The sequence below is a fragment of the Bactrocera neohumeralis genome, chromosome 2 (assembly GCF_024586455.1).
Source record: "Bactrocera neohumeralis isolate Rockhampton chromosome 2, APGP_CSIRO_Bneo_wtdbg2-racon-allhic-juicebox.fasta_v2, whole genome shotgun sequence".
Classification (NCBI taxonomy): domain Eukaryota; kingdom Metazoa; phylum Arthropoda; class Insecta; order Diptera; family Tephritidae; genus Bactrocera; species Bactrocera neohumeralis.
Window position 1 is genome coordinate 19,761,443 of NC_065919.1, and position 23,400 is coordinate 19,784,842.

Genomic DNA, 23,400 nt, shown 5'->3' on the forward strand with positions numbered 1-23,400 from the left:
CACAAATAGTTCTAAGAAAACCTTGTGTTTCAAAGTTTTTTGTCAAATAGAATTACAGAGACATTATTGAAAAGAGGTGAATCGAAAGAAATAGGGAAAGAGACGCCTTTTGTGACTGAATAAGAGACACTATGAGTATAATATTGTGTTAGAAACCATGATCACGACCGAGTTTTCAACGCAGAGTTCGACTCTCTCAATAAAAGTACTTGAATTTCCAAAAAGAAAATTGTCATACAACAACGTTTCCGCAGCAAAAAGTAAAGGATGATCTAGTTGACTGATTAAATCGAAAGTTGGCAGGAATCGTAAAACTCAAAATTGATTGAATAAGAGACACTATGAGTACGGTATTGATGATCATGACCGTGTTTTCTGTTTGACAAACTCAATAAAACTCAATAAAATTCTGCTTTGGGTCTTAAATTTACGAAAAAAAAACTGTTCGAATGAACTCCGACGCATGTTCGAAAGAATATTGGTCCTCTTTCATTGTCATAACAATTACTTAAAGCGCTTCCACGAAACGAGACAACTTGCAATGTCGTATGAAATAAATAGTGGCCCTCGTGTGACATCCCCAGAGGTACATATGTTTTCTTCTAATAAATACTTCAAAAATAGTTGCTGAACTTTATGTCAGCGCCACAAACACTATTATGGACTTCCTGTGCATGTCAGTACCAATTTACTACTTGAGATACATAAATACATTAACCGAAAACTCACTCAATGAAAGTCATGCAACAAAGTATGTACATATGTACCTCGCTAGATTTGCTAGAGTGTATCTACGAGTACTGCGTACCAAGCAATGCCAGGCAACTAAGTTCATATGTACTTGAAGCTCTTCGCTTTGCGGCGACCGACAAGAGCTGTCAGAAATTATTTTCGACACCAGCAAACAAATAATTTGAACACATCAATTTAGCTGCGAAAATTCACTTTGATGGACTTCAACAAACAAATGGAGAGATGAGTGCAAAAGCACCACAAAAAATAAACCAAGCATTTATAAATAAATTCTGTAAAAAATTGAGAAAAACGTATTATTTCGGAATAGAGGTCGTAATTTGTAGTATTAGAGTGTATTTATATTTCTACACAGGTTTACAAATTAATAGTTACACTTGGAAGCTTTTACTAGAAATTTAGAAAGATCACGCAAAAAAGGCGGTCGAGAGATCGTTGAAGACATGCTTCGTTCTGAACGACCTTCAACCTCTTCAACTGATGAAAGTATAAAAAGCAAGAAAAAACGTTGACTTCGGCTGCACCGAAGCTAATATACCCTTCACAGGTGCATTTCTTTTAGTAACTACTGTGTTTAAGTAAATCTAAAGATGTAACCGGCCAGTGCTAACCAGTCGTTGACTGAAAAAGTCTCCAACGCAAGCATTTGACTCCCATCGTTCAGTTTGTACGGAAGCTACATGCTATAGTAATTCGATCTGAATAATTTTTTCGGAAATTACATTGTTGCCTCAGAAAATAATCTATACCAAATTTCGTGAATATATCTTGTCAAATGCGAAAGTTTTCCATACAAGCCCTTTATTCCGATCGTTCGGTTTGTATGGCAGCTATATGTATAGTAAGCCGATCTGAACAATTTCTTCGTATATTACATTTTTATCTTAGAAAATAACCTATGCCAACTTTTGTGAAGATACGTTGTCAAATGTGAAAGTTTTCCATACAAGAACTAGATTCCGATCGTTCAGTTTGTATAGGAGCTATATGTTTAAGTGGTCTGATATCGGCAGTTCCGACAAATGAGCAGCTTTGAAGAGAGAATGACGTTTGCAAAACTTCAATACGATGTCTTAAAAACTGAGGGACTAGTTCGTATATATACAGACAGACGGACAGACGGACATGGCTAAATCGACTCAGCTCAGCATACTGATCATTTAAATATATACTTTATAGGGTCTCCGACGCTTCCTTCTAGGTGTTACAAACTTCGTGGCAAACTTAATATACCCTGTTCAGGGTATAAAAATGAAGAATATGGTGCTTAAAAATTGTCAATCAAGTGTTTGAGAAATGGCAGCATAGCTCGACATCTCTCGAGAGTCCGTTCGAAATGTTGGTGGACATTTTGCGTATGAAACGCGCTCTTGCACGACTCGTCTCGATTAAGCTGAACCTTTTTTTTTTCAGAAAGAGTGCCGTAAACAGGTCTTTAAATATATAAGTTATGATTGTCCTGTGTTTTTTTTACTCCTGAGAGATGCTCCAGTGTTTGGTTCCAACATTAGTTTCTCTAATACACCAGCTGTTTCCCAAAGACACTCTTTTCTAGTTTTGAAAAATATATGATCCCAGTTACTTGGGCTTGTATCCATATAAAATTGTTCTCACACAAGAACTGAAGCCACTGGACTACCGTTAACGTCATGAGTTTTTTAATTTTGTTTGGGAACAACTTGAAAAAGATAACAATTTCTTTCAAGAAACTCATCTCCGATGAGCCTAACTTTCATCTGAGTGCTGCGGTAAATAAACAAAACTGTCAATTCTGGAGCGAAGAAAATCCACAAATTATTCATGAATAACCAATCCATTCACCTAAATTGACAGTATGGTGTGGTTTTAGGTCTGGTGGAATCATCGGTCCGTACTTCTTTCGAAATGAAGCGGTTGTCACCGTTACTGTCAATGGCGGTATAGAACGATGATAACCAACTTTTTATGACCGCAATTGGAAGAAGTTGATCTTGACAACATCTGGTTCCAAAAAGATGGGGCTACGTGTCGCACAGCACTGCAGCAACCGAATTATTGCGATAAAAGTTTGGAGATTCGTTTGTTTGATTAGTTCAAGAGATTGTGACATTGAACGGCCTCCAAGAAGTGGCGATTTAACACCATGAGAGGTTATTAGAACTTATTGGTCTTTAGCAATAAACCAGATTCTCTTCAAGCTTTAGAAGTCGTTATTGAACGTGCTTTTCATGACATACGACTTATTTTAGTGGAAAGAAAATTGGGTTCATCGAATTCGCTACTGAAAAGATGACTGATATTATATTCAGAACTTAGTTGTATCGCTTGCACTTCACACTTAATAAAAGTAATTTGAATTTCCTTAACAATTAGTGTGTCTGTGTTTTTTTAATGGAAATCATATCACTCTTTTTGGAAAACCCTGTATATGGTATAATAAGAATGTAGTTAGTTTTTATTCTTATTTTTACTTCCGATTTGCGTGTCAATTTGATGTTCCCATTCGGTACAACTAATATATACTTAGGTTACATACAAATTCTATACACGAATATTACGAATTGCTTTTAAAAAGGAAAGAAAAATTAATACTACATAATAACACCCAAGCATGTAAGAGAAAAAAACATTCTTTAGAATCAATTTTATTGTACGGTGCTTCAATTGAGAAGCTCAATAGCTTAAAAACTCACAGAAGTCAGAAGTGACACAATAATGCTATGAGCATAGTAGAGCACTGGCTAAAGCGTAGTGATGGTGATAGAATTGAGTAGGGAAAGTCCAACTTTTTTGATAATAGCTAAATACAGAAGTGACACATTAAGGCTATGAGCATAGGGAAACGGTAACTCAAGCGGCTGAAAGAGCGAGGTTAGTGTAACGATGGTCAGAGCAAAAAAGGGAAGGAAATTAATATAAACTAAATTCAAAAATATTTATTTAATAATATTTACATAATTCTCAATTATGAATTGAAATAATCCAATTTTAATACACTAATATTTAACATAACTTGTCTTTCCAATCACATCACCCTACACTATGTGCGTAGCCTAAGTCTACATACAAAATTAGCTTTATTGTGTGAAGAAATCTTGACTAAAATTTTCGGCAAAAAAAAGCAGGAAAAATACAAATTTTATTGCTTTCATAACTAAGGAGCGCTGCCACAGTACCACTTGCACTCAACTGTACCCACATAATACTTCACGAAAAGGTGTTGCGTCGTTCGAATGCAAATATATTGTTAAAGTCTTTATATAAATATCAGCATATTAGTGTTAAATCACGTCTTGACGTCTGCACGTCTTCACGATTTACCCACCGATAAAGTCAATTAAATATTTGGATTATAAAAGCTATTTTTAGAGTGCTAAAAGAAGCACGAAATTTTTTTTATTGTATTTTTGGCTTATAATAAAAGAATGAAAGAGTCAAACTTCGGTTAAATCGCGGCATGCTAATGGCGCGTGGCGTTCAGTACTTCATATTTATTTGTTTTCAAAATTATTTAAGCGAAAATGGCACAAGAAATTATGACGAGCCGCTAACTAAACTGGGTGAAGGTGCGAGAAAAGTCTTTACTTGTTACACTGAAGTAGTTGGCGAGTTTTGAAAGGGGGTTAATTGTAGAGATTTTATGTGACAGTGATTTGTATTGTGACAGTACTTTAGAGAGTTACGAAGCCTAACTCTTGTTTTCTTCTTATTCCTATTATACAAATCTTTATTGTATTACAATGACCGCTGAAGTATCACGATGGTTTGGCTTTAGTTCTGCGAAATATCTAAATATCTCTCCAGTCGTTACCAGAATGGGGTTATCCAAGATTATTCTTGGAGATATCGCAATTAATACATGAAATTTAAGACATATTATTCTTAAAAAAAACTTGAAACACAGATGACTATAGTTAATTCAGTATCTTCGACAGTTAAAGTTTCGTTTTCTTCTTCGTTATTGGCGTAGACAACTTTGTTCGCTGTTTGGCGCCAATTAAAGATTCCAAGTGTAGCCAGGCCCTTCTAACGGAGTCCAGATCTCCCTCTGTTTATTCCAGCGTATGTTACGTCGAATACTTTCAGAGCTGTTTTCGTCCATTCGGACGACATGACCTAACCAGCCCGTACAGCTCATCGTTTCATCGCATGCCAAATGCGCAAAACACTATAAATCTTCCGCAGAGCCTTTCTCTCCAAAACTCATCAGCTGTTGTCATCATCCATACCTCTGCAGCCTACAGCAGGTTTATTGATTTGTTGAGTTTGGACTGTGTTCGTCGAAAGAGAACTTTAGTTCTCAATTGCCTACTCAGTCCAAGGCACCACCTGTTGGCCAGAGTTATTCTGCGTATTTCGTGGCTGACATTGTTGTATGTGTTAATACTAATTCCAAAATAGAAGAAATTATGAACGACTTCGAAGTTATGACTATCAACAAAGACGTGGGAGCCAATACCACAGTTACTATTGGAAAATATATTTTATTAGGATGAAGATTTAGGGAGACCTCTAGAGCATATACTACTTGAGCGGGTCGATTTTTTCTATAAAATTGCATATTTCGGAAATGTTTTGCGGATCATTCGGTACAACTTTGCGTAAGAGATTTTGGGACGGGTTCGATTTAGCGGTTTGGAGGCGAAGGTTTAAAATCTTAATTGGTTGGATGGGAGATTTGTGATATAAATGTCCGATCTGAGCTATTCCAACAAGTGATCACTAGAATATCATTACGCATTTAATATCAACAACGAACTGAGAGAAATAATGAAAGAAACTTTAGTGGATAGGACTAAGGTTCTATAAAGTCGTGCACGAAAGGGCTGCCGGTATCTCCTACATGCCAAGTTTCAAGTTTATTTTCAGATAACAAACAAAATCTCTTCTCATCACCTAGTTTGAGCAGTACCTTCTTTCTAATTATGTGCCATCGCTTCGCTGTTTCACGGTTCCTGTGATATGCACGCCGAAGAAATATTCTTTCAAGTGACTTGAAAACAATATTGTTTGGGTTTTGTTTTGCGTCTGCGTTTCACTTGAACTCAAGAGTATCGCTTACAAAAACACGTCACTGCATTCGAGTTTGCTTACTTTTTTGTTCATTTGTGTGTGCAAAACGCTGCGCTGATGCTGCTGGAACACATTATATATATTAATAATTCTTTAAATATTCAAATGCTCCAAAGGATAGTCGGGTTTAGGAGTTGCGAACGAAACATTTCTCCACAATAACACATGCACCACACATCCGTGCTTGACCTGGTAACCTTTCCAGCTCTGTGAGTTTGAAATTTTCTGCTCTTCTTCTGTTTAGTCTTGCATATTGAACAAGCTCACGGCGTAAATCCCTAAAGCAACAGTCAGTGATAACTGTAGCTGGCACAAAAAAAAGAGAACAAAACGCTACAAGGATGCAAAGTCTTTGCCACAAAGCGCAGGGAAATGCGAATACATATGTATGTATGTACTATGTGCAGCAGTTGGATAAAAGGTAATGGGAGACAATGTAAGTCTCTTTTGTAAAGACTTGAAGTCTTTTGGGGAGAGCTAACAAGATTGAAAGCATCTCGAATCATTTTATTTACCTTGCTGTAAAGTATAAATGGAGAATGTACACACATACACACATATCAGCGGCATTTGAAATATTTATTGCATAAAAAATACAACAATCAAAAAGAAAACCCCGGCAGCCATTTAAAAACAAGGACTTTAACACTTTAAACGATTTACGTACACTTGCCACAGCTTCCTTGGCGCGAGTTTCAATTCCAGACTCCACTGCTTCCTTGACGCGAGTTTCCATTTCAGGCTCTACTGCTACCTTAACGAGAGTTTCAATTCCAGACTCTACTGACTCCACTACTTCCTTAGAATTTCAATTGCAGACTCCACTGCTTCCTTGACGCGAATTTCCATTCCAGACTCTGCTGTACGTAGACGTAACATGGCAGTGACTGCTAACTATTAGGCTCTAACTGAGGTGATCGCGTTGATTATGGTACAAACTAGTGATTCTCAGTTGCGGAAACTATTAATATCGGAGGCTCGAGGGGCTTTTCGAAAGTTTTTGTAGAGTTTCTCGGTCAATATATGAGGAACTTAGTCATTAGAATGAAATTTTTGCAATACTATTAGTCCCTTAGCTTAAAGGTATATCAACAGAAAACTAAGAGATGGTAAAGAAACATTGGTAAACAGTGAGCTCCACACTTGCCTTGCAAAGTAGTGATTTGAGAACTTGTTATCGGGTTTTTTAAAATCAGGCCGTTTTCACCTAAAAATATGTCATCTACCATACTGTAATCCGATTACCTTTGGGGATAACCATTACAACTACTTGGAGGAAACACCGTTTAACGATAAGACAAAAATGTGTTACTGTATAAAATAATGATGACAGAATTTGAACTAGAAATTCACAGCTTTGGTCACTTAAGTTAGTGCTGTATTAATTACTTACTCTGTAGTGGTCAAGTATCCAAATAAGTTAGTCATGTATGACAACAGCTGATGAGTCGGCGTTGCGAGTTTTCAAGAGATAGATGCTGCGGAAAGATTTATGGTCCTTTGAGCATTGGCAATGGTGCATACCGCAGCCAATGGAACGATTGAAATAGTTCAGCGAATTAAGAGATATGAATGAAAACACTCCAGCTCTCTAATTGGTGCCAAATAGCGAAAAGTGATGTCTACGCCAATAAGGAAGAATAGCTTAATGAACTTCAAAGCATATTTTTTTCTTCCCCAATCTTTGTTCAACTACTTTAGATATCACATCGTTTGAATATCAACAGCCGTGAGAGGTCTGCAGCTGCCTACTACCGCCTATGATAAGAACAGACGTCAAGAGAGGTATTTCCTTAGAGAAACGAGAACTGAATTAGTTGTGTCTGCACTGATACCATGGAACAATAATATGCGAATTAAGGGCGTCTTCCTTTATTTCAAGATATTTTCCTGTCATCTGTTTATTATTATCTCAACATTCGCAATTTGTCATCCCACAGATCTAAGGTTAGAAAGAATTTTCTTCTCCGATCTCATGCAAAACTAACATTTCGTAATGTAGACTTTCGCAAGGCTCTAGGATGCAGGAGAGAGCAAGTGCAGGTATTTTTCTCACAATACGAGTATTACTTCGGTACGATACACGATTTTCAGAAGCTGGCTCTAGCTATCATTAGGAAGTTTACGTGCCTTTATGGCAAAAAATAACTTGACGCCTAAAGCTTAGCATATTTTGCCACAGTAAAAATATGAAAGAGGATGGAGCCGTGAAGCTCACGCAAGTGAGGAAAATTCCCTAAGCACCATTCAGTTTGGACTGGCCAGAAACGATTATTTTACATATGGCTTAAGCAGCTCCCGACTTCCGGCCTTAGACCAAGTATCCTCTGGGTAGCCAAAAAACATCCGTGTGAAGGCGAGCTGAAGTGAAAAGGTGCGATGACGGGACAAGGACTGAGGCGATTAGGTCCTTATGACAAATTCAGTGTGGGATTCGTGGTAGGAGAGACTCCGTCGCCGAGTACTAACATTCACCGCGGTGGATGAACGTCTGGCCACAATCCATCAAAACTAAGTTCTACGCCATTAAAGTACAAGAAGAAAAATATGTAGTTTCCGGACACAGTATTTCTCATCCAAATGTTATTAATTGAATTTGAAATTCCAAATATTATTTTTTCAATTTACATTTACGAAATATTTTTTTTTATTTTTAATTAACCTCAGAATTTACTGAATTTCAAAGTTTTCGGTTAAATGAATCCGGAATTACTAATATTTGAGAGAAAAATATTTTTAATTTTTATTGAAAATTTTTAATAATTTTTATACATATTCACACATACTTATACATATGAACCTCCACTTGACTGAATTTCACTTTGGTATTAAATTAAATTTGCATGTGGCTTGAAAAATTGTGTTTTCTCTCAGGGTTGCCAACACTAACTGTGGTTCATATTTGGAACATACTATGTGGCATATGCAGCTAACAGATACACATACGGAAATACATACATATATGTGTATATATACAAACATACATATATGATTTCATTGCAGTATATTGCTTGATTTTATTGGCTTGCATTGAAAATCAGGGTCAGTGGAGCAATGCGCCATGTTAAGATGATACCTTTTCACAGTTCTGATGTGTCCTCTGTGGCATGCAGCCACTAGTATGGCAAATACACACATGTACACCTACAAGTGGACGTTTTTATTTCCAATTGACGGTGAGTGAGTTTTAAAAGCTTTTCAATTTTTTACATATTTGTTTTCAGTATAACTACGCAGATACATATGTATGTAGTTATCGCTTATATATTTCATAAGGGTGCATAGAGAATACTGATTGTTGCACAAACCGCAGCTGGAACGATTTTTTTTTTATTTTCTTTAGCAGATTACGCTGATTCGAACAAGCAGCAACTAAAATCAACTGTATACTTATGTATGTATTTTTTATACCATAAAATACAGAAGAATTGCACCTGTTATATCATTAACTACATAATATACATATGTACATGTATGTAAGTACACATATACATTTGTATATCTTTGAACTTATTTATGCATTCCTAAGTTTAATTTTTCGAAAAGTTAGTCGTTTTAAAAGAGATTTTATATGCAAAAAATAATAAAGAGTTGCCACTTATTTTTAATTAAAAATTTTGTACATATAATTTACATATACATATGTATACTTAATAAAAATTTATATTGAAAGCAAATTTAGCAAGCTCTACCTAACCCTAAATATATTTTTGAAGTTGCCACCTGATTAAATTAAATTAAAATTATAACTATTTTAAATAAAATAATGTGCACATTTAGGAACGCAAGTGTTTAAAAAAATGTTAACTCTTGGTTTTTAATAAAATTGGTGAGAAAAGCGTTGCCACCCTCATTAAAGACATACATATGTATGTATGTACATATCTGCTATAAATGTAAGTATATGCATTTAAAAGTTTAACACTAATGCGATCTGAGTACAATGTGTAAAAAATATACATATTACAAAAAATGGCTTAAGAGTGTTGCCAGTTAATTAAAAAAAAAATATATATATTTTCGCAAGAAATTCAACGTTCATATATAACTTTGAGCAAGTGTCTTAAAAAGTTCAATTTTCAGTTTTTACTAAAATAGGTGAGAAAAGGGTTGCCACCCTCGTTAAAGACATACATACATATATGCTATATATACATGCCCACGCATTTAAAAGTTTAAAAATAATGCAATCAGAGTATAATATGGAAACACACATATTACAAAAATTGGATTCAAAGAGTTGCCAGTTAATTGAAAAATTTTTTTTTTTTCACAAGAAATTCTATGTCCATATATAATTTTGAAGAAGTACTGATACATTTATATGAAATATAATACTGGTATACAATCGTAGTAGAAGGTTGCCACATGTATTTAATTCAAATATTTTTAACAGAATACATATTTATTTTAAATTTATGTCATGAAAAATCATAGTAATACCTATTTTATATTTTTTGCAAGCTGCCACATAATTGATTATATGAAATGCTTTAAAAAATGATTAGAATTTATTTTTAATAAGGTGTGGCTAAATTTTAAAATACCACAATTTAAATAAGTTGAAATGAACACTTAAATGAAGAGCTACTAATTTCGAAATTTATAAATAAAATATACAAAACAAACTTATTAATAAATGAAGCATGTTGTAATAGTTTCCTGTGTGTACATTTGCTATAAATGCTTTTTTTTAAGTGGCAACTCTATTTTAAAATATGTTCAATCATAAGCTATCTTAATTGTATTAAGTTTAATGCTAATACTGTAATAATTTTGTAAATTTTTATAAGGTTTAATTTTTTAAAGAGTTGGCAACACTGCTCAAAAATATCTTATAAGAACTGGATCTTAATTCTGTAAAGTTTCGCAGCAATATTACCAATATTTATGATAATACTGTAATAATTAAGTCGACTTTAATTAGAGTTAAATTTTTAAACAGCTGGCAACTCTGCTCAAAAATATTTTATAAGAACTGGTTTTTAAGACTGTAAATTTTAATTGCCATATATTCAATTATTAAGTTAATTTTATTGCATAAAATTTGCAAGCATCTGGCAACCCTGCTCATGTGGAATTTTTTCTCAATCTTGTTTTGTGTTTTGTCAAACCATATTGCGATATATTACTTATTTAACAAATTTAATGCAAAAAAATTTTCAAACAGCTGGCAACTCTTATGAAGTCTCACAGCAAGTGTATGTACATATGTGTATTTAAATTTAGAATCCAAAAGTAAGAAGAAATGAAATTTATTAAGGCATTTTAAATCAACTTAAGCGCTACTTTTCGAAGTAAAAGTCATTCGCAATCTCTCATCAATTTGACTTTGAAACCCATTTGTCCCAGACATTGCATGATTATTTCTATTAAGTGAATACTAGAAAAGCAAAAGTGCGTAGCCAGTGAAAGTGACGGGTCGGCAAAAGTAGCGCTTATATTGTTTCAAGGTAAATTTTCCTGTTAGAGCTATTTCAGTGAAGTGCACTTGAACCCAATTTTGTAAATATTCCAAATGAAGCAATTGCATGCAAATTTTATAACTACCGTTAGATACAGTTAAATATATATAGGTGTAAGTGCCTACACAACTATGCGCGCGTACAACAAAATGGGACTACTTAAAAAGAGCTTTGAAGACATACTAAATTTGGAGAATTTGAACAAAACAATAGCGTCCTTATAACGACTTACTGAAAATGTTATGTAAGCCGTCGCCTTCATGGTTAATGTGCAGCAAAGTATTTCTGGTTAAATTCAATACAAGAGAATATTTGAATAACGCATTCAAGTGGCTTAACCAATGTTATGCCATTATGTAAGTTTTATACCAGTTGCTTCTTCGATTCGATACTCTTCTTTTCGCTGTATTTAAGCTTTGCTCTCTTCTAAAAATTCATCTACTATCTATTTATACTAGGGCTGCTATATATATTTCTGGCCTAATAATGAAAATAGGAATATTTATCAACGAAAATGGTTCTATTGTTTTTCAAAATATTCTCCATCAAGATTTATTCACTTTTGCATGCGCTCAAACCAATCTTCGAAGCACTTTTTCCACTTTTCCACGATTAAGACACCCCCAAAACATGGTTTTTGAATGCTTCAACAGCATCTTCTGGCAACGAAAATCGTTGACCACGCATTATTTTCCTGATGTGTGGGAATAAAAAAAAGTCATTGGGTGCCAAGTCAGGGCTGCACGGCGGATGACCCATCAATTCGACGTTTTGGCCGGTCAAAAAGGCGCTGGTGAGCCGATCTGTGAGAGCTCGCATTGTCATGGTGCACAATGATTCGTCTTCTCTTGTTCGTTTTTCGAATTTCTCCGAAGACTTCAGGCAAACAAATGGTGGTGTACCACTCAGAATTGACCGCCCTACGTTGCTCAAGCGGAACAGTCGCCACATGAACTTCGAAGTGCTTCTTCCACGAACAACTTTCGTTGGATTTGGCTCGTCTTGGAAGACCCACACGGTCGATTGCTGTTTTGTTTCGGGCTCATACGCATAGATCCATGATTCGTCACCTGTGACTATCTTATAAACGTCTTTTGAAGCACCGCGATCGTATTTTTTTAGCATTTCTTTACACCAATCCACATGTGCCTTTTTTTGAGCGATTGTCAAATTGTGCGGGATCCAACGAGAACAAACCTTTTTTACGGCCAGGTGCTCATGCAATATCGAATGTATGCTAGTGGGAGAAATGCATAGGCATGCCTCTATCTGAAGGTATGTTACATGACGGTCTTGCATTATCAGGTCACGTACGGCGTCGATGTTTTCTGGCACAACGGACGACCTTCACGGAATTCGTCTTTGAGCGAGCGTCGGCCACGATTGAATTCGTTGTACCAGTTTTTCACAGTGCTATAGGATGGTGCTTCATAGCCATATAAAGATTTTAGTTCATCGATGCACTCTCGTCGTGATAATCCACGTCGAAAGTTGTGAAAAATTATCGCACGAAAATGTTCACGAGTTAATTCCATTTTTTGGCCGAGATGAATTTTTTAATTTCCTATAAACAAAACAATTCACAATTAAATGACAAAACGTTCTGAGTGATGTTATGCTAAAAAATGTCAAACTTTCCAATGGAAATGTCAGATTGCACCTGGCAACACTTAGTGTCTTGTCTCCCTTCTCTATGATTCAGAGGTTCATTTTAATTTATCCATTTCACTTAATTGAAAAATAATCCAATAGAAAAATTTACAGTATATCGCAGTAGAGTCCTTTCAAGAAAAAGAGCAATAATATCGATAAGTGAGCCAAGAAAACTAAAGTTAAGGTTTCATACAAACCCTCTAATTGTGAATTGTCACTTCTACTTTGCAACAGGTGATCCAAAATTCCACGTTCTGTAAAGAATGTGTTTCGAGCGGTTCCCTCTACTTAAAGTCAAAATAATCGGCATACTGAGTGTACTATTTGGAACACCATCACCCATCATGAGACCCAACATTGAGTATTGAATAATATTCGACCGAATAGAGCACGTTCAGCACGCTATGATGAAAATATAGCAGCCGTAGCTGAGAGTGTACACGAAGACCGTGAATAGTTGATTCGGCGCTGTTCGCAGCAACTCAGACTGGCGTATAAAACGACTTGGCGCATTTTACGTCGAGATTTTAAATTGAAAGCATACAAAATATAGCTTGTGCGAGAACTGAATCCGCTCGACGTTCCCAAGCGACATCGCTTCGTTCTATGAGCTCTTGAAAAGTTCCAAGAAGATCCGATGTTTTCTAGCCAAATTTTGTTCAGCGATTAGGCTCATTTCTGGCTAAATGCGTAATGACATTTGGGACGAAGAGCAACCTGAAGAGATTCAATGGCTGCCATTTCATCCAGAAATGTTCCCAAGCGACATCGCTTCGTTCTATGAGCTCTTGAAAAGTTCCAAGAAGATCCGATGTTTTCTTGCCAAATTTTGTTAAGCGATTAGGCTCATTTCTGGCTAAATGCGTAATGACATTTGGGACGAAGAGCAACCTGAAGAGATTCAATGGCTGCCATTTCATCCAGAAAAAACAACGATTTGGTATGGTTTATAGGCCGGTGGAATCATCGGTCCATATTTCTTCAAAAATGATGAAGGTGACCTTTATCGCGCAGTGATATCTGACTATTTGATGCCTGAAATTGAAGCTCGTAATCCCGGCGACTTTGGTTACAAAAACACGGCGCCCCATTAAATTTTAAGTGTCTGTGTTTTTTCTCGAGAAAAGTAGGAAACCTCGAAATGGACCACCCCGTAGAAGTCTTAAACTGTGGGTAGAGGTGTTAAAAGCTTTTCAATTTATGAGATGTAAATCTGAAATTTTGCAAACACTCTTTTAACTCCCTCATTTAACAGAACACAGCCGATCAGCCGATGTCGGAGCATTATAACATACATATACTAGCTGTCATATAAACTGAACAATCGGAATCAAGTGCTTGTATGGGGAGCTTTTTTATTTGATGAGGTTTATACGCGAAATTTTACATGAGTTATTGCCTAAGGCAATGGCATAATCTCCAAAGAAGGTGCTGAGGTCGAATAACTATAGCTTACAGCTGTCATATAAACTGAACTATCAAAATCAAATTTATGAAAGGATAATTTCGTATTTATTTCTTGTTTTAATCAAATTTTAATACAAGTATTTTTCAGTTATATCAAAGCGCAACCTTATCAGCAAACATACATACAGTCATATACAAAAGTATGTGCATATTTATGCTTAGCAAATACACATCTGGTTGACTGATATGGCTATGCCTAAACCTAACCTTTGCTCGTCATAATCAATCAAAGTGTTACTTAGTAGTGTCAACAGGCCATAAAAGCGTGACCGCGCACGCACCGGGGCACAGTGACACTTACATACATGCGTACATACATATGCTTTTTTGTATGGGCATAATGGCATATCAGCAGCAATCTGTTATATAGAAATATGCTAAATACTTATTTACATGCATGAACAAACGCACACACACCCATGCATACATACATACATACATTTGAATTTCTTCACCGACAAATGCCGACAAAGTGCGTAATTCCGATCGAAAGTTGACTAATCCACTTGCTTCTGACACGCGCACATACTTAGCACACGCTTGTTTGTCGGCGGCTCGGCTCGGCGCTGCTCTGTTTTGGTAGCAAAAGTAAACAAGGATTTGCGCTGACTTATCACCAGCACAGATACACACACATATGCATGTGTACATGCAGGCAAATATCAATTGAAACGACACATGAGTATGCGTGCGTTGGCCTACAAAATGACTGATGATTTTGACGAAAGCGATGACGAGAAAATTCGTATTGACATATTTATGTAAATATTGTTGTTTATCAACATAAATATATACATGCATATTCATATGTATTATATTTACTCGCAACAACAGAAATCAATAAGCACTCGAAACTGAAGGTTTTCCAGGCACTCACTAAAAAAAAATCTCTGAGAGTTTAGTTAAGAAGACATTTAACGGACTACAGATAAGAATCTTAGAGACGAAATTGCATTTTAGAAAGCTTAACCCACTTCAATCAAGCAAATTCCAACTGATTAGGGGAGTATTGAAATCATCAAAACCTTTAAACATAATATAGCTACCTGCACTAATCAGTTTTTCAACTAGATTTTTCAGCACTTTTCAGGAGGTGATGTGGTAGCGAAACTTGTAAATGTTGGCAGCAGCTATCTAATCTATCTATCTATCTAAGACATCATTTTGAGATTGAGAATAACCGAGCGAATGTAGAATATTCTTCCACATATATATTTTCTTAATTTGTCTGGACTCACATTGGTTCTACCTCTTATTGTGGTGTGCAACTTGGCTTAGTTGAGTTTCGTTCCTAACAGCAGATAAGAGGTTTTTATTAACCGGCGCAAAATAAAGTAAATATTAAACAAAATATTAATAATATCAATATAAGTATATGTATATATATGCAATATAAAATAGTATAAAATAAAAATTTTCAAAGTCAATTACAGTTATCTCACATGTCTGGCCGCCGCAAATAGACGCATAATTGATTTAAATTATTCCGCTTGGCTTCTATTGCGTCTCTTTTCATCTGCAGACACTCAATAAATTGCCAATTGTTTGCAATTATATCCTTTAAGTAAATTATTCACACTTTCTCAGTTATGAGCATAATGTAGCAATACACCAACAACAAATACATACAAATTCACATATGCATATGGGTGAGCGAGCGTATGCCCCAGAGCAATTCATATCAATTTAAATGATTTCACGTGATTTGACGCGTTTCATTGGCGCGAAACGCTCGCTATGACACCGATCAATTTTAGTCATGTCGTTGTGAATTGAAAAATATAATGCAGTAACAACAGGCGATATAGAAGTGTGTGGGCAAATTGAAACATTTAGAGAATATTATACTTACTTTACTTATTAGGGAAAAATTTAAAGTGTTAATGTAAATTGAAAAGTAATTAGAATATTTTTTTTCGGATTGCTAAGACAAATATTTGGAAGGTTGCCAGATATTTGTAATTTTTTATACACTATTATTGCTAAAATCAGTGAAGTATTGCAAAATTGTTTTCAAAAAGTACACAAGATTTTCGAATATTATATATGAGAAAGTTGCCACCTGTTTAAAAAAAATGTTTAATAAATTTTACAACTTAAATGAGCTATTACTCTTTGAATATAAACTGAAAGGCTGTAAGAAAATCTTTAGTTGTAAATTTATGCAACGAAGGTTGCCACCTAGATATTTGATATTTTTTATTTAACAAAATAAATGAAATAATCCAAAATTATATACTTAAGAAGAGTAATAAGTAAAAATAAAATTTGAGAATATTTTTAGAAGGGTTGCCACACTTTAAAATTTCATAGCAAAAAATATAGATTGCGTATAAATAGTTATAACAGTAGAGAGGGTTAAAAATGTTTTTAATACAAAATAAATTTTATGAGATTTTAGGCGGTTATTTTAAGAAGGGTTGCCACCTGTTTAAAAGTGTAACTCTATCAAATTGACAAGGTAAATGAAGCTGGAAAATTTATTTAACAATAATGTATTTAATAAAATAAGTGGTTCCATCAAATTGACAAGGTAAATGAGCTATTAAAATGTGAATATAAACTGAAAGGCTTTAAGAGAGTTTTTAGTGGCAATTTTATTGAACAAGAGTTGCCACCTATTTTTTAAATTTTATTTAACAAAATAAATGCAACTAGATTTGTGGAAACTAACAAACGAAAATAAGGTTTGAGAATAAATTTTGAAGAGTTGCCATAGTTTCAAAATTTACATAAATATGTTTGAAAAGTATAAATCAGATATTAATTTAAAGCAATAAAATACAGGTTGAAATGAGCTTTTTGTCCGATATTTGAAAAAAGGGTTGCCTTAAAAAAATTATCAGTTTCTCAAACAAAAATTTAATTTTAATAAATGAATTATTTCAATATGGGCATCAAAATAAGAGGCCCCAGAAGTATAACTTTCGCTTAAATATTAGAGATTTTGTAAGCATATTGAGCAGAGTTGCCAGCTGTTTGAACTTTGAATTAAACTTATACCAAAATTCATGTTTACAATATAAGCGCTAAACTAAAAATATTTTCGAAAAAGCGCTGCCGTTTGGAAACATTTTAAAAAAGTGTGTTGGCTTCAAAAGGATATTTTCCGAAATATTAGAGAGTTTGTAACCTTGTTGAGCAGAGTTGCCAGCTGTCCGAAGTTTGAATTGTACTTATACCAAAATTATTTTTTGTAATAAGAGCGCTAAACTAAACAGAGTTTTAGAAAACCGCTGCCGGAAAAATTTAAAAAAAGTGTGTTGCCACATGTTTAAAACTATTATTTCAAAAAATTAAAAAAAAATAACAGAAAAAAAGTGTACTTCTAGCTAAAATAAAATTCCCATAAAAAAAGGATTCCGTGTAGGAAATGGTTTTTGAACGACAAGTTTGCATGGCAGCTACATGCTATGTTGGTGCGATCTGAACAATTTCTTCAGAGAATACACCATTAGCTTAGACAATAAGCCGTGCCAAATTTCTTGAAGATATCTCTTCAAATGAAAAAGTTTTCCATACAAGCACTTGATTCCGATCGTTCTGTTTATATTGCAGCTATATGCTTTAGTAGTGCAATATCGGCGGTCCCGACAACTGATTTGCTTCTTGAGGAAAAGAAGACGTGTGCAAAATTTCAGATTGAAATCTCAAAAACTGTGAGACTTGTTAGCGTATTATACAGACATACGGGCATGGCTAAAGCGACTCAGCTCGGCATGCTGATCATTTTACTAAATATTCTATAGGGTCTTCGTTGTTTCCTTGCGAGTGCTACTACAAACATCGTGGCGAACTTTTTCGATATTGACTTCAACCTAAAGGCTTTTGAGTATTTTTTTCCATAATACCTAGAATATGCTTTTCAATTAATCTGTACTTAGAACAGATGCTTATTATTTTTATGTGTTTATCATTTTTATAAACATGTAAACATGTAAATATGTATTTTTGTTGTTTTTTTGTTTGCCTTTCTGCCCTACTTACAAAGCACTAAGCACAAATCAACACATTTTTCTTCAAAAACAAGCGCTTACCCTTACTAAAATTACGACTTATATTAAGAAATTATATCTTATAAACGTAAATATTCATGCGTAGGTAAATATATTGATTTTGCACACGCGCTGGCGTTTAATAAACATTTTTCAGTGCTAAAAGCTATTAAATTGCCTGAATATATTTGCATTTGATGAAAGGAATGTATCGACTTACCACTTTTGTTCCACGATTCTTTGCTCTGCTACTGCTGCTGCTGTTGGTGCTATTGTTGTACCTTCCGCACGTTTTGCGCGCGCATTTAACCATCGAGTATCCAAACTGAGACTTATTTGCGTAGCATCGTCATAGTTAAGTATATCATAGCGTATTACTTCACACTTTGGTGCGAAAAGTGAATTCGATCAACATATAACGTCAATCGCGTTTGAAGCGCCAAAATGTGTGACTGCTGAAAAAATATTCGAAAACAATTAAAAAATTTGTTAATTTATTAGTTTGTGCTGATGTTATCTAATTTTTATTGTGATGGTCGAAGTAAATATTGTGATGAAGGCAATAAATTAGAGCAAACAGGGTCAAAGGCAAGACTAAGGCTTACAACTTACGTACGTTTCGAAATTAAGTGAAAAAAATATTGAAAATAAATTGAAGTAATAGATATCGATGTACAAACCGATTCCCTTGCACAAAATATACACTATACACATGAATGAAAACAAGCCCAGAAAGTATTGAGCAGCAGTCAAATAGAGAAAAATCATTATCTCTATATACATTGTGACAAAAAAGTTCACGGAGTTGTAAATAAAATTTAAAATATTTAATTATTCATCAATATTTATTGTTTCGCCTTCAAAGTAATCCGCACCAGATGTAAAACACTTATGCCAACGATTTTTTCAGTTCTCGAAACACTTTTCATAAGCACTTTTGTGGATGGCCTTCAGCTCCTTCAGCGAATTTTGTTTTATCTCTTCGATCGACTGAAAACTGGTTCCACGGAACGGTAATTTCAGTTTGGTGAACACGAAAAAATCACACGGAACCAAATCTGGTGAATACAGTGGTTGATCGATGGTATTCATAACATTTTAGATTCAATGCGATGGTGCATTATCAACGTACAAAATCCATGAATCGTGTTTCCAGAACTCCGGATGTTTTCGATGGATATTCTCACGCAAACGCCTCAATACGGCCAAATAGAACTCCTTATTGCGCGTCTGTTGCTTCGGAACAAATTCATGATGCACCAAACTACTAATAACTTCCCTTGGTTCACTACCAGGATCACTTATGTGGTTACAGAATCATCTTATATGGGTTTAGAATCACATTATGTGGGTTCAGACTATCGAACACCATACTTGGTACAACCTTAAAACACTTTCAATGCGAGGGGAGTCATGATACCTTATGGAGATTGTAAAATTATGTCTTTGTAAATCGGAAAAGTCCCTAAAAGTATCTTCGGCTTTAGAGCTTACTTAACAACTAAATATTCAGAAATTTGGTTTTGGTGCTACTGTACGTTGAAACTCTTCCGGCTGCTTTGGGTAAAACAATGAAACGACCTTTGGAAAGAATTTGCACGCATTTCTTCTACTCGCCTGCATTTCGAACTTCAAGTATTAAGCCTCATTCCCATTGAACTTTTCGATCACCTGCCTTGCTTAGCGATTGTAAAGAGGCTGCTACTTTTCAGCGTAATTCCTTGAAGTTTGAATATGTTTATGCTTTGCCTAACCAACTCTTTAGGTATGTGGCCGCTAGCATTAGTACTCCAAAACCCAGCATAAAGATTTTTGAAAAAATCGAGGTTTCTTAGAATTCGAAAGGAGCTTTTGCCCAGCAAAGTTCTTTTTAGTCTCGCTGCTAGCACACTTATTCTATTTCTTTAGCTTTATATTTGGAGAGGCTTTGCTTATTTTGTGTATTATTGCTTTGCACACTTTACGTTAACCTAGCGGGTGTTCTTTTGCAGCTAGATTTCTAAGGAAACAGCTTGTTATTTTGCTTCAATAAATATTTTCACTAAATTTTCTAAATAATTTCGTTTACATAACAAATTTGCACTAAAGATTTAGTTAAGCCAACCTTGTTATTGATTCGAGTTAAATTTTATACATGTGTATATTAGAGCGGGTAGATTTTCAGGGTGTCAAAAAAAACGCAAAAATCGCCTATGCGGGAAATGTTCTAGTAATTTTGTGGCGAAGTTTTTTAGGGATGATAAAAATTGGTTCGTAACTTTTTAAAATATTCGAAATTTAATGCGTAGGTGCATTTGGACATTTTGTTGATCATTTGTCAGAATCGGCCATATCGCACACCTACGTATATAACATAGCTCCCAAAAAAGCGATTATTCAGATTTTTTTCAACTTCACCTTAAAAACCGTTGGCTCGAAACCGGTTTTAGATCCATAGTCTCTCAGGCAAAGTTGTTCAAAATGATCTGTAGAACATTTCCATCATAAGCAATTTAGAAGAAAAATCGACCTCCTCTAATGCACATACTCAAAACAAGACAAATACGGGTATTTAATACCATGCATGTATTCCATTTCCCATATTTCTTTATCGATAAAAACTGTTTAATTAATTTAAGTTTGTGCAAATACGACACTAATTTATAGTCAGTGTCTTATCATTGAAATAACCGGCAGCCATAAGAGCAGCAAGGCGCTGCTGCTGCCACTTGCATATACTTACATATACAAGCATGCACCACATGAATTTTAGTATTTATTTGCTCGGAGTTTAGCACACGCCACTGGAATTCGAAATATGCATCCATACAAACAACATAAACCCAAAACAACAACATGTCTTGTATTAATTATTCGATCATAATGATAACAACTGTCATATTTGTAGTTCATTGTTTTTGATGTGCTTCCAGGAATTAACACAGCTGCTTTGAATAACAGGAAATGAGCAACACTACACATTTCAAGGAAGCAGAGCTTGTTTTGAAAGCAAAGGAAGTTGATAAAGACATAAAGTATGATATGTATATTTATGTATAAGTACACGTGTTCTTCTATTTGACATGAAACATCAACAATGTAGTTAAACATCGGTCGAATGGCTTGTCTGCGCTGAGTAGCAGTGTGTTGAGTGCTATGGACCGCAAATTTGATTGTGTGCTATGCTATGTATCTATTATGTTATTATGTCGAAAAGTGTTTCTACTATTTTAACTGTGCGTATATGGTATTTAAAGTGCCTTATTTGTTATTGTTTTAAAACCACTAAGAAAATATGGAAAATAAAGGAAATTATTGACAAAATCTACAAAAAGTTGTTGCGTTTCTTCCTTTAAATTGAAATTTCTGAAATAAATATTTACGAACAGAATTAGCAATAACAATTATAACACAAATGAGTTTTCATTCGTCGCAATCAATTCGTTTACTATATGTATATTTATCAATAAACTTTACTTTTCCTAAGAGAAATCCATATTTGGTATGCGCGCTGAAATGTAGGCAACATTTAATAGAACTCTCCTTGTTTTCATTATTTCCAGTCACCAAAAATACAAGCTATTTTAATCGATTTTAGTTTATAGTATATTCAGTATTAAAAGTTGATCAATTTCGAAGCTCTCTACTTGTTTAAAGAAAACATAGAAACTTCAAATTTAATCGGAAAAGCTTGTTATCATTATTAAATCGTTATTCAAAATGGGAAAACTACAACTTGGTTTTATAAAACCAACTTTCATTTATATTGTTTAGTTATATAAAGGCAATATTGCTTTAATATCCGAAAATTACTTGACAAATAAGATAATAATAATTTTAGTTACAAAAAGTGCGTATAAATGAAATAAAAAATTATCGAAACTAAGTTGAAGTAGTAAATATCAATATAATAACGAATTTCCTGGTACTAAAATATATACCCTAAATGTAGGCAACATTTTATTACACAGTACAACAGCTAATCTGGGGCGTGAGAGTTTAAAAGGTCATAAAAAAAAACCGACACATACGAACGTCAAACCCTTTGAGGGTTTTACTATACTGACCTAGTACCATCACCCTGACTTGGAATTTCTCACCCCCCAGACAATAATCCCAAAAATGTTCCACAGTGTTATTACCTTAAAAGAAACCGTATAAGAAAATATCAATACATAGTAATATATGAAAATTTTAATAAACTTTTCAAGGCAAGTCGGATTTTTCAAATGAAAAAAACTGTTAGGAGATTGCCAATTGTTTGAAATTTTCAAATTAAGATAAACTATAACATTGGTATCAAGCTGAAGTTGCTAAAAATGGATTCAAAAATTTCGAAGTTTTACCATTTCTTGGCAATTTTTAGTAAATTGAAATTAATAAAAGCATTAAAGTTACGTAATAAGATTTAGAAGCATTGCAATTCCTTTGAACATTTTAATTAATTATTAAGTCTTATGTTTAAAAAAAATCATGAAGTGGTATACTTTGCTAAAATAAATACTTTCTGAACCCTCATTTAAGCCTGTTCAATTGTAAGGACTATACCGAAAAGAAACTGCACACCTTTGATACAATACTTCTCATGAAGTAGTCATTTGATCACATTGCCGTAAGTACCGTTAGAACGACTGATCATTTCAGCTTGTATTGCTTTTTCTTTCTCCGTCATTTGTAATATCGTTTTCGCGGTGCCTCGTATCAAAGAGCACGTGCTTAGGGAAATTGTGCACAATTACTGCAACGAAAAAAGCATTTCATACAGAAAGCTGGGAAAACGGCTTAAAGTCATACCAAATAGTGAAAAAAATATTATAATAAAATCCAAAGAAACCTGTTCCCTAAAGATTTATCAAAAAGTGGACGAAAAATAGGTCTTAGTGATCCAAATCATAAAGCAAATGTATTGGCCTAATAAGCCAACAAATCATGCGCGAATCTGTGCGCGATAAAGCTAAAACCTACTACATATGATTCAAGGAGTGAAGCAAATAATTATTTAAGAACTTATAAATAACCACAGATTTCCCAAAAAC

General features: G+C 34.4%; 1 long non-coding RNA gene across 1 annotated transcript in view; it reads right to left on the reverse strand.

Moving 5' to 3' along the window:
- Positions 1-23,400, reverse strand: part of LOC126751756 (uncharacterized) — a 130,612-nt gene that overhangs the window by 66,182 nt on the left and 41,030 nt on the right. The window contains exon 2 of the long non-coding RNA XR_007665920.1: positions 18,606-18,840. This is a non-coding gene — a long non-coding RNA (uncharacterized LOC126751756). The remainder of the gene's footprint in view (positions 1-18,605; positions 18,841-23,400) is intronic.